Source organism: Ovis aries, chromosome 5 (assembly GCF_016772045.2).
Source record: "Ovis aries strain OAR_USU_Benz2616 breed Rambouillet chromosome 5, ARS-UI_Ramb_v3.0, whole genome shotgun sequence".
In the NCBI taxonomy this organism is placed as follows: domain Eukaryota; kingdom Metazoa; phylum Chordata; class Mammalia; order Artiodactyla; family Bovidae; genus Ovis; species Ovis aries.
The window spans coordinates 79,384,845-79,401,952 of record NC_056058.1 but is presented as its reverse complement, the minus strand read 5'-3'; the positions used below and the strand labels follow the sequence as shown (position 1 = coordinate 79,401,952).

Here is a 17,108-nt window from a genome sequence, read left to right as displayed (position 1 = left end):
GTCCAGCTACTCCCAAGTACATACAGCCTGCCCCAGCAAAACAGGAAACTCTCCTCTCAAGTCCTGTCTTGCCCTGAACTATTTTCCCCAGTCGGCTCATAACAGTCTCATCTCTACCTATGGAAATCTTATCCATCCATCAAGGCCTCAAGGTTCTAGGTCATATATTGCTTTTCCTTGAAGCCTTCCTTGATTTATCTAACCTATGGTCTTCTCTCTCTCCTTTGAACCTTCCGGTTACTGAACATATTCTGTATCATCTTACTATCATTTTTCACTTTGCCTCCAGTGGTCTTTGGGAGGAAGCACTAGATTTTCCTCAGTTTACATTTCCTACTGTATGTTGCCCAGTCAGCACCTTAAACACAGAAGGTATTTAACATCTAAATAAATATTTGATAGATTTTAGATGAATTGTCCAAGTTCTTGATTCCATAACCAAGTAGCAAAATGCTGGAAAAGTTTAGGAAAAATTTTTAGGAGGTAAAGGTACATAGATTTGGGATGAAAATATTCTTCTACAAACCATGAAATTCTCTCAGCTGAAAAATAACACTTAAAATTCAGATAGAATAGCTGACTTCCGGAGATATTCCTTTATGTATGCTATAAATAGATTCAGTGTTCATCCCAAGGCAATTTTTTATTTATTGAACTCTAGAAAATACATTGCTTCTCTTCTTTTTTCTTGACACTTTTCAATTCTTGTCTTCAATATTTTTGACTCATACTATTACATTAATTAATTATTAAAATGACAATAGTTGTAAAAAATGACAATATTGTCTACTTCTTTTTTGGCATTGAGTGGTCAAACACACAATCCTAAAGACTGATACTTCAAACAAATACAGGGAACTACTCCTTATATAGAAGACATTTCTATAATTTATTTTTGATATATTCTATAATGATATAGCTATTTCCGCCTTGTTTTTCTGCCACAGAGTTGGGTGGCAGGCAGCTGAACAAGCACTAAAGAACTTTCTCTATTAACTTTATTCTGCTGTTCAGGATGAATTATGACATTGACAACATTATGGATCATGCAGCATCCTCCCCACCATCCCCTTGAGTTTTTCTAGTACTTTTTTCCCTAGGGGCTGAGAGGCATTTCAAGGTGTGTTCAGTGCATTAAATATATGTGTGTGGTCTGACTAAAGTTTCAGGATGGTATACACTAATGATCTCATTCCAGATTCTGTCTTCATTTTTATCTCTGGGTGTGCAATGCACTCAGCTAGACCATGATCAGCCAGATACATTCTCAATTTCACTCATCTTGCTTATTTGCTGAAGGGCTTGGGCTTCTCCAGTGGCTCAGTGGTAAAGAATCCGCCTGCCAATGCAGGAGGCATAGGCTTGATCCCTGCATCAGGAAGATCCCCTGGAGGAGGAAATGGCAACTGACTTCAGTATTCTTGCCTGGCAGATTACAGTCCATGGGGTGGCAAAGAGTCAGACATGTCTTAGGGACTAAACAACAACAACAATGATCTATAAAAGAAGATCCTGTCGCATACTTTTAGACAAGTGAGTAGAAGTTCTGAATGATATGTAACAGGTGATCAGTATTTCTTTAGGGCAATGCCTCCTTCATATAAATATGGAAAACTAAGTCTTAAATCCCTTTCTTTTGTCATCTTAGGGTTTTCAGAGCTCTCATGTAATACAAAGGGCTTTGCACTATTCCTTCTGCCTAAAACTATCTTCCTACAGATATCTGCATGTCTTACTCTCCCCTCCTTCAGATCTTTGCTCAAATGTCCCCTTCCTTCCCAATGGGAGTTACAATATATATGGAGTGAAATGGTCAACCAATTGCAAAGAACGTATCTATTTTCATTACCTGCTTTTATTTTCTCCATAGAACTTTTTACCACTCAGTGATTATATACATATATTTGTTTATAGCCTGCCCCCTCCTTAAAGCTACATGGGGGCAAGAATCTTTGATTATTTATTAATAGCTCAATGATCTTCAGCCCCTAGAAGATGCCTGGAATATGACAGTACTCAATAAATATTTGCTTGGTGAAAATGAGTGTATTTAGTCTTTTTCCCCCTTTGCTTATTTTTCCAGTCATCTTTTCAAAACATAAATCTGATCATGTTACTCCCATGCTTATAAACTTTCACTAGCTTCCCATTACCTACAGAATACAATTCAAATGCCTTAGCTTGACATGCAGAGTCCCAGTCTCTCTCTCCAGTCTCTCCTCTTTGCACTTAGCCCCTCAGCAGCATCCAAACCTGCCCTGCTCCTCACATTTCTATGCTTTCATGCACATTGTCCTTTTCACTTACAGTGTCCTTCCCATCTTTCTCCCTGGGCAACTCCTGACCATTCATCAGGACCCAGATGAAATTCGGGCTCCCCTGTGAAACTTTCTTTCTTCATCCTAGGCTCCTACTCTTATTACAGTACATGGGGTTACAGTTATTTATGCATTTATATTCTTCTACTAAATTGTGATATAGCCTTTGTCTTCCTTAGTCCTGATAATTAATGAGATGATGTATGTAAAGCTTGGCACAGTAGTTAGGACACAGTTTGTGTATAATCTCCCTTCCTTCCTTTCTTCCTGACAAACTTCCTTTCCTTCCTCAAAACTGGGTCTGCTCAAGTTATGACATATAAACTCTTCAAAGACTGGAAACATTTTATAATAATCTTTGAACCCTAGTGAGTTCTATAGAGACTGACACTTTGCAAGAATTTTTAATGGAATGATGGATGGATACTTGGATGGGTAGATGCATGGACCACCATGGGCTAAAGTTTTAGGTCCTTTCCTAAGGCATCCCTTCCCCTTTTTGTTGAAATACTACTGTGCTTAACTGATTAATTACCATTCTTTCTAGTATGTACAATTATCCCTCAATTGCCCAATGAGATGATTTCACATATTTGGGGGCTGAAATGGAAGTTGCTCAGTCATGTCCAACTCTTTGCCCCATGGACTTCAGCCTGCAAGGCTCCTCTCTGTCCATGGAATTTTCCAGGCTAGAATACTGGAGTAGGTAGCCTTTCCCTTCTCCAGGGGATCTTCACAACCCAGGGATCTAACCCAGGTCTCCCGCATTGCAGGCAGACTCTTTACCAGCTGAGCCACCAGGGAATGGTATCACCATTTGTATCACCGTTTGGGGGATACAAATGGTTAATTGCAGACCCAAGTGATTGACATTGAACACCCAAAACTCATGTGTAAAAAAGATAAAAATAAAAGGTTCGTTCGAGGCCAGACTGAAAATCTGGACAAAAAAGACACTGTGTACAAAGCAGCAGTTTACAATTCTTCAACTTCTAAAGGTATTATTCAGTCTTCAGGGAATAAACAATGAGCAAAAAAAGTTAGAGCTGAATGCACTGGAAATTGTTTCTTACTTGATTCAGAAAAAGAATTAAAAAGACTTGACATAGAATAGAGCGATTTTATCAAGGCAGAGGACACTGTGGAAGAAAGGTCACAGAATGTAGCTGAATACACAGGGACAGCAATAAATCACGTTAGTGATCAACATACCCAGCGTTCTATGCCCACCAGCAGTGGCCTGTATTTGAAAGCAAAGTGTAAATTCCTCATTCAGCACTAAGTTTTTGCAATCCTGTGCTGTATTTCTTTACAAGCCCTTCCGGGGATCAGAATATGACCTGATAAATAGCTCCATTTTATTTTTGTTATTAAATACATAGGATGGGAGAAGCAACAGTGTTTACAGTGAAGGATCAAGCAACAACAGCCTTCTGTGTAGTGGCTTCAAGTAACTTCTTGTAGTCCCATTGTCCCTGCACTTCCTTTATTTTGGAAATCTCATCTATTACTACTTGAGTCACCCAGGCCAACTCCTAGATGACTCCTACTCCAACACTTTGAACATTGAACTCACTCTCTCTATCCACAGAGTTCTCTCCTCTTCTCTTATTCTTTCCCTCCTGCTGAATCCAACTATGTCAGGACCTCTAATACTTTACCTTGGAAAGACAAATAAGATGTTTGTGGCAAAGAATGCCAATTTCCCTCCAATATTTCCTCCTTTGTCCTCAAAATAATAAAAGTCCACATTTTGTCAGACTACATAACTGCTCACATTTCCTTGCTTTCCTTGCAACAAGCCTTATGACTAAGTTCTGGTTTGTTGGATGGGAGTAGAAGTGACATAACCATTTATTTCCTTAAAAAGAAAGGTTATTTCCTTAAAAAGAAAGAGTATGCCATTTTGCTAACTAGAATGTGGACATAATGGTGAGTTGTTTTGAACCATGTGATTGAGGGCAATGCAATAAGATAAAGAAACTTTGGGTCTCTAATAACTTCTCAAAGCAGCGATGTCTACTACCTCAGTCTGTGATATAAGAAAGAAACAACTTTTGTAGTGTTTAAGCCACTCTTATTTTGGATTTCTATCAAAGCAGCCAAAACTATACCATAACTTGCAGAGCATTTCACAAAGTGATCTGCCCACCAGACATGTTTTTCCATCATTGTTTCACAACTTCTTCCACAACCGTCAATGGTTCTCAACTTTGGTTTGGTATTATAACATCAGGGACTTCTTTAAAAATCTTGATACTCAGGGCTTACTGAAGACCAATGATATAATAATTTCCGGGAGACACATCAGAATCAAATTTTTTTTGAGGTTTCCCAGATGATTCCAAATGTACAGTCAAAGTTTAGAAGAAGGTTTAGATGATCGCTGGTATCTTGAGAAGTGATAGAGTTCATTCCTAGCCTGAAGTTGGAAGAAAGAAAAGACATAGTAGAAAGTAGATTAAAAAAGAATGGTAACTCCTTATACCTCTTGCTTCAGAACCTGACAGAGCTATCCATTTTCTTGCTTGAATTTTGAAAACTCTCAGTTTACCACAGTGGCCATATTTGAATATAACTAGGAGATATATTGGAGAAGGCAATGGCACCCCACTCCAGTACTCTTGCCTGGAAAATCCCATGGATGGAGGAGCCTGGTGGGCTGCAGTCCATGGGGTCGCTAAGAGTCGGACACGACTGAGCGACTTCACTTTCACTTTTCACTTTCATGCACTGGAGAAGGAAATGGCAACCCACTCCAGTGTTCTTGCCTAGAGAATCCCAGGGACAGGGGAGCCTGGTGGGCTGCCATCTATGGGGTCGCACAGAGTCAGACACAACTGAAGCGACTTAGCAGCAGGAGATACATTCCAAACAATGATCTGATGATATTTTTATTTTCAAATTTTGATTATTTTCATGACTCTGACTTCTTTCATGGCAATATAGAGTTGAATCATACAATTAATATCTTGCAGAATTTGACACAGATCAAAAACAGGAGCCACCAGGAAGGACCAGTAACCAAGCATCCACTGTCAAAAAAAGGGAAAATTCACCCTAAGGAGTATCTTAGGCACTTGGGAGAAATTTTTCACTCAAATGTTTGAAACACAGAGACCACCTCTCAGTAAGACAATAGGTCCTCAGCTTGGGTGTGTGCTCAATTGCTAAGTCAACTGCAGCCCACCAGGCTTCTCCATCCATGGGATTCTTCAGGCAAGAATACTGGAGTGGGTTGCCATTCCCTTCTTGAGGTGATCTTCCTGACCCAGGATCAAACCCAAGTCTCTTTCGTTTCCTGTATTGAAGGGGGATTCTTTACCTTGAGCCACCAGGGAAGTCCCCTGAGATCTATAAACTGGGAAACAGAGAGAAAGAGACTGAAAAAAAGAAAAGAGAATGGGGTGGGGTGTAATACTGAGAAAGATGGTAAGGTGAGGGGAGAGAGACGGGCAGACTGGCAGAGAGACAGATGTTATAACTCTTGAGGGGCCATTAAGGTTCAATTCCCTTACCACATACCTCTCCCTGCATTCACTCAGCTCCTGTAAATGACTTTTCTGATTTACAGGGCAGGGGAGGGGCTCTTCATTTCCTGTGTATTATTCCATTACTTACTAATATCTGAAACCAGACTGAAAGATGGGGTAAACTGAATGGGAGGAGAGCGAAGTTGTAATTGTATTAATTTATTCTTTTGGATTTTTTTTTTTTTTTTGCCAATGTGTTCATTTTATCTGATGTCTGGCATGACAAAAATGCTGTTATAATTTATTAAAATTGTAAGGGAGGAAAAAGAAAGCTTTTTTAAAGTGCCAAAACCAATAAGCCCTAAGACGGATCACTTTTTAAAATTTAGTAGGGATTCAAAGTCTGAACTAATACACATTGCACATTGTCATTGCCTTTCTAGGCTGTCCTCAGATAATGTTCCTTCTGAAACTAATGTTCCTTCTCAGAGAATATTCAGTGGAATCATGAGGCGGTGTGTCTCTGGCTAGAACCAGTGGGAACTGAAGAGATAGGATTTATAAAAAAGCAATTTGTCACCACTTAGATCCAGCTTTATCAAAACAGGGAATTATGTAAAGGCAACTATCAGCGAGATATAACATGAACAGAGGGCAAATTGCACAGCCCTCATCTGAGTTAGCAGGTGGGAGTTGATTCTTAAGTGACTTGCTCCTGCTAATTCAATTAATAACTGGAAGAACTTGGATTTAGATCAAAGCCTATCTTCTTTCCGCGATACTACACTATGGAATACAGTCACTAGGATAGCTTTGAGGCTCTTGCTTTCAGTCATCAGCCCAAATATTCCAAGATCTCATGATGTATTATTAGTATATTATACTGAGCTTTGTAGAACTTAAAAATAGGTAATATATCTGCCATACGCATAATAAACTGCTAGCCTAATATAAGGTTTGATAGAAAATGAAAGTGAAAGTGTAAGTCACCCAGTTGTGTCCAACTCTTTGTGACTCCATGGGCTGTAGCCTCTGTCCACAGAATTCTCTAGGCATGAATTGATTTAAAACAAATTTTGCAAAGCCCTAAAAGGGCACTAGGTTGATATCTGAGGCATTCCTTCACTTGGGACTACCATAGTAATTTTTCTTACTGATTATTACTACTTACATCACATCTGAAGCCCATCCAGGGCAAAGACTCTATATTTTTTGTTTTTGTCCAACTCAGTGCCTGCCATATAGTGGGCACCCCATAATATTTATCAAATCAATAGTGAGTTATTGATCTAATTATTCATAGACACAGAAACACTTTCATAGTTTCTCTCTTAAGCACGTTAGTCTGTCATCTCAAAAACTTGCTTTGGAGATCCAGTGCTCTCTGCTCTCCACAATTTAGGAAAGAAACATGGTAAGTTGCAACAAGGTGAAGTTTCCTCACACTTTGTCCTTCCTGAACTGGTGGAAATCTCTAAAAATGGGAGGAAAGCAATTAGTTTTTTCAGTAGTAATGGTAGTTTCTAGAAATAGCTTATCCATCTTCCATTGGAAACTGTCACCTTTCTAATCACTTCTTCCCTCATGCTGGATTAGTTTGGAAACATTATGGCCAGAGTTCAGTGCACGCCTTTGGTTTTTTAATATCACAACCACATCACCACAGGTAGTGAAGAAAAACAGCTATATTGAGGAAAGTCATACACCTATTAGACTGTCAAAAAAGCAAAAATTATAGCTCAGAAAATCTTAATTTTCTGTGAAAGTTAAAAAAATGTTAAGGGAAATCTGTGCTCCTGATATTTTTGAAACATGCTTCCATTCTCTTGGATCTTAATTGCTCTAATAAAGGAAAGAAGCTCATAACTGGAATTCAAAACATTTGTGAATTATCACTGTGCAAGCTGAGTTTGTTCTAGTGGGGAAAATAACCACTTCAAGAAATTGGATTTTATTTTTTTAATAGTCTATTCAAATTCATTTTGGTAGTCAAATACATTTTAGGATTAAGGAAGGATGAAATGATCACTGGAAATTTTCAGGTACTAAAATACCGGTTAACTAGAAATCCAGAACACTCAGAGAAAGTATGACCCAGGAAAACATGGCTACAGTCACCGGAATGTTGAGGGACTCATTATTAATTGTAATATGCAAAACACTTAGGAAAATGTATGCTGTTATTAATCTGATCTCAATCAATATTTATAATTCCTTGGGAAGACATTCTTGAGAAGGAATAGAGCTGTGAAAATAAATTTCTTTACATAGAAATATGAATCTGACAGGTTTCTAGCCATGTATACATAGCAACATGTCAGACTCCCACTAGGTGAGTGTGGGTAGTTTGTAGAAACCTAAAATTGCTTGTTTTTTAAAATTTCATCTTACAGTGTCTATTTTATTTCTCTTCATTTTGAAATAGCCAGGTAGCATACTGGCAAAATCAAGGAGAAGGCTGCTGATTTCAAAGACAGCAAAAGAGAGGATTTTATTAAATTTGATCTGCATCTTTGTCTGTAGAAACATGTTTGTTGCATTTATGTAAAGAACCTATTTAAATAAAACATATGAAATGCATATAATCCAGAACATAATACTAATCTTGACTATTTAATTATTATTAGCATTTAATTAGCTATAGGGGAAAATTCAATTACCATTTGAATGAATAAGGCCTGGTTACCAATTTTTTAAAATATGTATGTTTTAACACTGGAATCCTTTTCCCTAGTTCAAATTTTTAAGCAGAACCACAAAATGTAAGACACTCAAAAGTAGTGGATGCTAGCTTAAGAAGATGAGAAACAATCAATGTTCACTTCCAAGGGAGTGCTAACATGCCTCCAGAGACCCCTCAAGCTCCTAGACAGACAGGCTTGAAAATCACTGGGAAAATAACTTGACCTCAAAACCAGGCTCTAGATCTGGCTGGATCACCAGAGTTATACAATGTTGGAAAAGTGATTTTGCCCCTTTGGGCCTCAATTCCCTTGCTAATAGACTGAATGATCTCTAAGAGTCCTTCTTGTGTCAATATTTTATTCTGATTTCTAATATAACTATTCACATAAAGACTTTGCAAAGAAATCTATTGGGAATAAAATATGAAGAAAGGCACCCATGGTTTACATTAGCATTAAAAGCATGTTGTTTTGAAATATGGTGTACTTATTTACTCTTGAAAAATATAATAAAAACACATTCAAACCCTCAGGGTCACATTTCTTGATCTGCAATCATTGTACTCCATCTCCAATTTTAACCATAGCACATCAGTACACATCAGAGGAAACATTTGTTACCTCACATGTCTGCAACCCTCTATATTTTAAGGTCCTTAAGATTACATACGTAATATTTTCAATTTCATTGGCAGGTGTCTCATTTTCACCCGGAAAAGTTGCCATTATTACTCTATATGAATAATATGTGATTTGGTCAGTGGTATTTGCTTGGTTAGGTTACAATATCATTAAATATATATTTTTATTCTAGAAACTGTACACTTACCCTACAGTACTCTTCGCAAGTTGATTTTTTGTTTCCTGCACAGCTGTTTTATATTATGCAAGTGTATTGTGCAAATAAATATTCAGGTAGACCTGGTATAATCAGAAATGCTATGAGTGCTGAGGAAGTTGTATGGGCATTACTGAAGTGATTGCCCAGGCTGGGCAGAAGATAAATATAGTTGTAAGGGACTGGTGGACTCAATGGGGAGGAAGAAAAGGTCCAGAGATTTTATATCCAGATGTTGTTCAAGAGCAATGAGAAGGGAGGAAGGGATGGTCTAAGGCAAGAAAACTGAAAGTCTAGATCTCAGAGGCAGAGAAGAGCTGAGCTATGAGTTTCAGGTACAGACACACAGGTGCATTGTTGAAGGAGAGTAAAGGAAAGGATGCCTGAAGTCAAGAGAAGGTGAAGGCTTACAAGCTGAATATCTCTGTCTTGCCCTCAAATTCATGTGTTGACCATAGAATGTACAACATTAAGAGTGAAACTAATGTAAACTATGAACTTTGGGTGATTATTATGTGTTAGCATAGGTTCATTGGTTGTAACAAGTATATCACTCTGTTGTGGGATGTTGATAATGGGGGAAGTTATGTATGCGAGGGGGCAGGAGCCATATGGGACCCTGTACTTTCATGTCCACTTTTGCTGTGAACCTAAAACTTCTCTAAAAAATTAAAGTCTAGCTTTTGAAGTGAAAAAAAAAGTATATGTTGAAATCCTAATTTTTATGTGATAGTATTAGGAGGTGGGGCCTTTGGGAGGTGATTAGGTCATAAATGCAGAGCCTTGGGTTTTGAATGAGATTCATTTCAGTCGCTCAGTCAGGTCCTTCACCATCTCTTGGAGCTTGCTCAAACTCATGTCCATTGAGTCAGTGAAGCCATCCAACAATCTCATCCTCTATAGTCCCCTTCTCCTCCTGCCTTCAATCTTTCCCAGCATCAAGGTCTTTTTCAATGAGTCAGTTCTTTGCATCAGGTGGCCAAAGTATTGGAGTTTCAGCTTCAGCGTCAGTCCTTCCAATGAATATTCAGGACTGATCTCCTTGAGGATGGACTGGTTTGATCTCCTTGCAGTCCAAGGAACTCTCAAGAGTCTTCTCCAACATCATAGTTCAAAAGCAAGCATCAATTCTTCAATTTGAATGAGATTAATGTCCTCATAAAAGAGAATTGAGAGAGATCCCTTGCCTTCCCTCATGTGAGAATACAGTGAAGGCTCATACTTAAGAGCCAGAAAGAGAGCTCTTATTGGGCCATGCCCATGTTGGCATCTGATCTTGGACTTCTCAGCCTCCAGAACTGTGAGAAGTAAATTTCTGTTGTTTATAAGTTCCCCAGTCTGTGGTATTTTGTTACAACAGCCTGAGAAAACTAAGATAGTGAGGGCATCGTCAATCATCAGGCAGGACCTAAAACGGCTGAGGCAGAACTTAAGAGAGCCCACACATGAACAGGTTGCTTTCCAGGATCACTCCCACACAACCTAAAGTGTTCAAGTGCCGTCCAGATGGCCCAATAGGATGGGTTTCCCACATCATGTGGGAAGTTGAAGGGATAATTTCCACAACTCCTTATTACTAAAATTCTGTTATTTCCACCAGAAAAAAAACGATAATGCTAATTTGATCTTGCACAAGTCATAAGCATTTAAAGTTAGGAGTCACAATGATCCACGGTATATTTGATAGTGAACTAAAGTGTGAATGAACTGTTAAAATAGGAGAATTTTAAAGATCTTAAAGTCCTCTTTCTTCGTTCCACAAAGGAGAAAATTGAGGCCCAGGAAAAGCATGTGATTTGCTAAGGGGATGAGACAAGTTTGACTACTCTGGACTCTAGATGAATCTGTATTTTCCACTATACTGTGCTTCTTTTAAGCCATTTGAATTTTGTGCTGATCTGTGAATTGGAGATAATAGATGCCATTAGGTGGCCAGATCTGTGTGAACAAAGAGAATTGCAGATTTGAAACAACTCTGCAGATAATTCTGTTCCCTAAGATACTAAAAATGTTTTAATGGGGAATTCCCTGGTGGTCCAGTGGCTAAGACTCTGAGCTCCCAGTGCAGGGGGCCCAGGTTCGATCCCTGGTCAGGGAGCTAGATCCCACATGGTACAACTAAGACCCAGAGCAGCCAAATAAATAAATAAAAATTTAAAAAAAAATGAAAAAAAAAAAATAAAAAATAAAAATGTTTTAATGAAAATATCCAGATAATTGAAACCTGACCACTTTAAAGTATTTTTTTAAAATAATTACCTTATTCACCATTTCAGTTTACTAAACACTCAATAAATGGAGACATTGGTCTCATCTCTGTGAGGTTCCTTTAAAAAAAAATTATTCACTTGAGAAGTGTACCAAAAAAAAAGAGAGATAAAAGTGATCAAACAACACATCACCAATAATGAAACTACTTTCTCCTGCTCTGCACTAAGAAGGAAGCATCTCTTATGCAGTATTCTTCCCCAAAATGCTTAACCTGAATCCAACCAAAAGGAAATAAGCTAATACATTATGGGACATTTTACAAAATGATGGGTCTGGAGTCTTCAGAAATATCAATGTCGTGAAAGATTTTTAAGTCGAGGGACTGTTTTAGGGAAAAGAAGACTAAGACATAACAACCAAATGTAATGCAACAGTCTTGATAAGATCTAGGTGAGAAAAAAGCTAAATTAGGTTTGGGACAATTAGAGAAATTTGAATGTACACTTTGTATTAGATCATGTCATTGTATTAATGCTAAATTTCTTGAGTAGGACAATGATATTGTGGCTGTGTAAGAGAAACTGTCCATAGGAGATGCATGCTGAAGGATGAAGAGGTAGTGTGGTGTTTCCAACTTATTTTCAGACTCCTCAGTCATAAAAAGTATGGTGTTTTCCTGTTGGGGAGAGGAAGAAGGGAAGGAGAGACAGTGTGTATAATAAAATGTTAACGGTTGGTGGTTCTAGGTGAAAGGTATAATGAGTTTTCATCATGTTTAAAATTTTTCAAAACAAAAAGTTAGCAGGGAAAGTTGAAAGTTTTGTGAGTTGTTTTCCTTCATACAAAATATACCGTAGGAAATGAATAAAATGGGAACTGTTATACCTTGTCCAGTAAATTATTACTTGCCCTTGGCAAGCGTCTATTAACAAGGCTATTATGAAGCACTTTATAACTTGAATAAAATGCTAAATAAATGACAGTCAAGTTTTATGTGTTTCCTAAGGGAGTCTGTCTGTCTCCAGTTATTTAGGAGGTCAACTTTAGTAACCACCCATTTCAGAAATGATGTACATCAGATAATCCATGTTCTAGAATTGCAGAACACCAAAAAGCAGAGACATTATTTGGCAACAAAGGTTTGTCTAGTCAAGGCTATGGTTTTCCCAGTGGTCATGTATGGATGTGAGAGTTGGACTATAAAGAAAGCTGAGAACCAAAGAATTTATGCTTTTGAACTGTGGTGTTGGAGAAGACTCTTGAGAGTCTCTTGGACTGCAAGGAGATCCAACCAGTCCAGTCTAAAGGAGATCAGTCCTGGGTGTTCATTGGAAGGACTGATGTTGAAGCTGAAACTCCAATACTTTGGCCACCTGACGTGAAGAGCTGATTCATTTGAAAAGACCCTGATGCTGGGAAAGATTGAGGGCAGGAGGAGAAGGGGACGACAGAAGATGAGATGGTTGGATGCCATCACCAACTCAATGGACATGAGTTTGAGTAAACTCCGGGAGTTGGTGATGGACAGGGAGGCCTGGCGTGCTGTGGCTCATGAGGTCGCAAAGAGTCGGACATGACTGATCCATTGAACTGAACTGAAAAGGGCTTCCCAGGTGGCGCTAGTGGTAAAGCACCCACTTGCCAATACAGGAGACAAAAGAGACATGGGTTCGATCCCTGGGTTGGGAAGATCCCCTGGAGGAAGGTATGACAACCCACTTCAGTATTCTTGCCTGGAGAATTCCATGGATAGAGGAACGTGGCAGGCTACGGTCCATCGGGTCATAGGGAGTCGGACTTTACTGAAATAACTTAACTCACATGCATACAAGGGTCCTTAGTCACAACTAATCAGAGGCAATGAACGTGGCTTTTTCTTTCCTCTTCAAAATCCTGCCTTATCCAAGTAGATCTATATTTAGCATATAGCACATATTTCCCCTCTAGATGGGGAAACTAAACTAGAGTTTCCCCATCTAACTAGAAAAAGAGTAATCTAGCAGCCAGCATGCATCACTCTGTGTGTGTGTGTGTCCATCCTAAACAAAAGAAGGGATTCTAATACACTTGGTGTGTAACAGGGATTAGGAGCTGACCATGGAGATTTTCTAGAGAATGTGATACCTGCTGAGCTAGTGGAAGGTGGAAAGGTAAAAGGATTTTTCAAAAAGTGGCAGCAGAATGAACAAAAGCAGCTGCTGGCTAATCAGTTCATCCAAAATATAAAACAAGATGTAATGTGTACAGAATGTCTGGAGGTTTATCCACCCCTCCTCCCATAATTCCTATTGTTTTGCCTTTGTTCTTTGACAACAATCTAATGACTGTTTTTCTCAAATATGAGTCAAATATTTCTGTGCAGATAACTAACTAACTATTTCTGAGTTACTCTTTGACAAGAATTATCATGACTGGTTTAGAATAGACAAATCAAGACTCATCCTTTGGATCTGGGACAGAAACTGAAGCCATATCTTTACAGCATCACGTGGATACCTAAGCAAAACTGGAATTCTGTTAGCAGGGAAGAAGGCAGGGAGAATGATTGTCGGGCAGGTGGACATCAGCATCTGCTAAAAATGGGGAATCTATTTAGTAAATGTTTTAGGAGACCAACAAAGAGTTGGGTCAGGTCAGGTGAGGTGAAGGTCAGAAGACAAACATGGGCTTGTACCTCTGGGAGATTGCAGTACTATAAACAGAGACAGAGAATATAGCAGGGAAAGCAGATTTGGAAATAAGATAATAAGTTCTGTTTTTATTAAGTTGAATTTGAGATGCCCTTGGAATGTCAAGATGTAAATACACAGCAAACATTTGAAGTTCCAGGTAGAACACTGGATTGAGTAAACATAGATTTAAGTCACTGGCATACAGTAAAAATGAAAACTATGCAGTAGTTAGAGTACATCGGGGAAGGAAATGGCCACCCACTCCAGCATTCTTGCCTGGAGAATCCTGTGGACAGAGGAGCCTGGAGGGCTGCTATCCATGGGGTCGCACAGAGTCAGACACGACTGAAGCGACTTAGCATGCGTGCATGCATTGCAGAAGGAGATAGCAACCCACTCCAGTATTCCTGCCTGCAGAATCTCGGGGACAGAGGAGCCTGGTGGGCTGCTGCCTATGGGCTCGCACAGAGTCGGACACGACTGAAGCGACATAGCAGCAGCAACAGCAGTTAGAGTACACAAGGAGAATGTAGCATGAGAAAAGCAGGGGATAGAAGAGATAAGGAAGAGTGGTTTTAGAGGGGCTGGGAGAGAGCTGTCTCATCTAGGAACCTAGATAGAGAGCTTGAGAAGTGAAGTGATAGACACTGTCAAAAGTAAAAGAGAGGTCCATTTACGTATGGTCTAAAGATACGTTTTACAGTCATGTTTCTAATGTCATAGGAAAGTTTTTGATTGGCTCACATTGGGTCCAATACCTATTCCTGAACCAATCACTATGGCCAAAAGGATACAATCATCCACCCAAACCACAGACATGAGAATGGCGAATGAGGAGGGTGGTGGTGATTACCAGAACAAAAGGGGAATGGATGCTAAGCAGGTAACAAAATATGTTCACTGCCAAGGTCATTTGCTAAAGGCAAGTGTATTAGTAGTTGAGTAAAAGACTTGTGAAGAATAGAGGTTTGAAATATTCCTTAAAACGTATATGAGAGCTTCAGTTCAGTTCAGTTCAGTCGCTCAGTCGTGTCTGACTCTTTGCAACCCCATGAATCGCAGCACACCAGACTTCGCTAAATAAGAAGATTGACAGAAACTTTAAGGATCCAACTGAGGTTGTCTAAGTCGGTACAGACAAGAGTTTACCCAAAAGTGCTTGACCAGGGATAAACAAAAGCAATAATACTATGTATATGTGAAGAATTGCTTTAAAGAGTGCATGCACTGACTCGTTTAATCTTCACAACAACTCTATGAGAGAGATCCAAGGATCAAATTGTGGATGAGTAGAGGAGATGATCGTGGAATTGAGTCTTCATTGATGGATACAGTAAAAGTAGAAGGTTAGGAGGGGATCAAGCCTCTGTGAAAGCTAAGATAGAAGCAGGGCTGAAGGGAGGTCAGTAAATAGGCAGAGTGAGAAGTTGAGGCTCTGAGGGTCTCTGTGAGGTTGATTGGGGTTGGGAATGAGACTTGGAAGGACAGATTATACTCAGAGGGCAGAATACTGAAGTTTGATATTTTAGGGGGATTTCAGATTCATTTCTGATTGACTTTCATTCCTATCTCTAATATCCAAAAATAGAGTCTAACAAGTTATCTAGACCAGAATTTCTGGTTGAGTTCAAGCTTTATTTGTTTGGTCGCACCATACAGCTTGGGGCTTCCCAGGTGGTGCTAGTGGTAAACAATCTGCCTGCCAATGCAGGAGACATAAAAGACTTGGGTTCAATCCCTGGATTGGGAGGACATGGCAATCCATTCCAGTATTCTTGCCAGGAGAATTCTATGGACAGAGGGGACTGGCGGGCTATGGTCCATGGGGTTGCAAAGAGTCCCAGACAACCAAGTGTCTGAGCACACAGCTTGTGGAATCTTAGTTCCCCAACCAGGGATTGAACCCAGAACCACAGCAGTGAAAGCATGGAGTCCTAACCACTGGGCCACCAAGGAATTTCTGAGTTTGAGCTTTAGATGAGTCATTTTGAGCAAGAAACTTAACTTTTCTGATGCTTTTGTTTCTTCAGCTACAAACTAGAGACAATAAATGCCTACCTCATATGTTATGTAAAAATCAGGTGAACTGATGAATAGAAGGCAATTAACTATGTTGCAGTATATCTGGTATATAGTAGATGCTCAATCTACTACACATATTCACTATTACTCTTACATTAATGTCATTGTCATCATCACTGTAATTAGCTTATACATAGTTAAGAGAAGCTTTAAAAGAAGCCATGAGAGCAACGCTCAGTGTCCCATTCATCAGGTGTTGTTAAGATTCAAACAGCGTCAGGAACACAGGAGGGACTCAGTGAATGGATGTGGAACTCAAGTTATCCACTGTCTTCCATTTCAGGGGTCATCGACCTCTAATACCTTTGGGGGGAAAATAGTTTTTTTCTCACATCACTAAACAAGTATTTAATGAGACCCACCTTGCATCTAGCGCTATTTGAGGAACTGGGATTATAATGGTGCAAAAAAACCGCTCTCATGGAGCTTCTTACCACAGGGGAAGCAGACATAAATTAAATTATCTTACAAATAAATGTAAACCCATAACTATGATACATGCTACTAAGAAGCAGCAGTCATGAGGAGACTGACCTAGTCAAGGAAAATTTCCCTGTGTAAATGATGATTGAGTTGAGGATTAGAAATAGTTCATTTGACAAAAGGAGAATGGACAAGCTTCCTAGGTAAAGGGAACAGCATATGTAATCCTTGTTAGTACCATATCAAGAATAAGACTTGTATGGCTGGAGAAGAGACACAGAGAGTCTCTTGTGCTGGGTGCTGCTGGTTAGGACGGCCATAACAACAGGATTAGGGCCCAGAATCTTCACTCATTCTACCATTCAGGACACCATTTTTCTTGACAAGGTGCTGGTCTTAGCCAAAGA

At 39.3% G+C, this 17,108-nt stretch overlaps 1 long non-coding RNA gene across 1 annotated transcript in view; it reads right to left on the bottom strand.

Annotated features, from left to right (window-relative positions):
* Positions 1–636: 636 nt before the first annotated feature.
* The window catches only part of LOC132659902 (uncharacterized), a 33,238-nt gene continuing 16,766 nt past the window's right edge, over positions 637–17,108 (bottom strand). Inside the window, exon 2 of the long non-coding RNA XR_009600919.1 lies at positions 637–4,740. This is a non-coding gene — a long non-coding RNA (uncharacterized LOC132659902). The remainder of the gene's footprint in view (positions 4,741–17,108) is intronic.